The following is a 625-nucleotide window of genomic DNA, read 5'->3' as shown; positions in this document are numbered from 1 at the left end:
GAACTATGTCAATTGGATATGCGCTCGAGTGTAACAGTAACTCTAAATACGACCACTTTCGCTATTAGTTTGCTTCCTGAATAAACATTATTCTAACCAAATCGCTACTGTATGGTCTACATCATTTATGGGTCGTTAATTTAGTTCCCAGTATTATTATCACTGTTATTAAATGTTATATTAACTTTGTATTTCGTAAACATGCCATCAGCCAGACAATTTGACCAAAGGGTCAACAGTGTCTAATTTAGGGCGTGTAATGCGACACATAAGGCAACGGCCTTGCCGCAGTGGATACACCGGTTCCCGTGAGATCACTGAAGTTAAGCGCTGTCGGGCATGGCCGGCACTTGGATGGGTGACCATCCAGGCCGACATGCGCTGTTGCCATTTTTCTGGGTGCACTCAGCCTCGTGATGCCAACTGAGGAGCTACTCGACCGAATAGTAGCGGCTCCGGTCAATGAAAACCATCAGAACGACCGGGAGAGCGGTGTGCTGATCACTCGCCCCTCTTATCTGCATCCTCAACTGAGGATGACACGGCGGTCGGATGGTCCCGATGGGTCACTTGTGGCCTGAAGACGAAGTGCTATGTGCTATACTGCGACACATGCGCTTTAACC

The 625-nt window shown here is 47.7% G+C and overlaps 1 pseudogene; it reads left to right on the top strand.

The window, feature by feature from the left end:
* The first annotated feature begins 272 nt into the window (after nt 1–272).
* LOC124596978 lies at nt 273–390 on the top strand (annotated as a pseudogene).
* The last annotated feature ends 235 nt before the right edge of the window (nt 391–625 follow it).

The sequence above is a fragment of the Schistocerca americana genome, chromosome 2 (assembly GCF_021461395.2).
Source record: "Schistocerca americana isolate TAMUIC-IGC-003095 chromosome 2, iqSchAmer2.1, whole genome shotgun sequence".
Taxonomy (NCBI): domain Eukaryota; kingdom Metazoa; phylum Arthropoda; class Insecta; order Orthoptera; family Acrididae; genus Schistocerca; species Schistocerca americana.
Note: the sequence above shows the minus strand (reverse complement) of the source record. Positions and strands in the feature narration are given on the sequence as shown.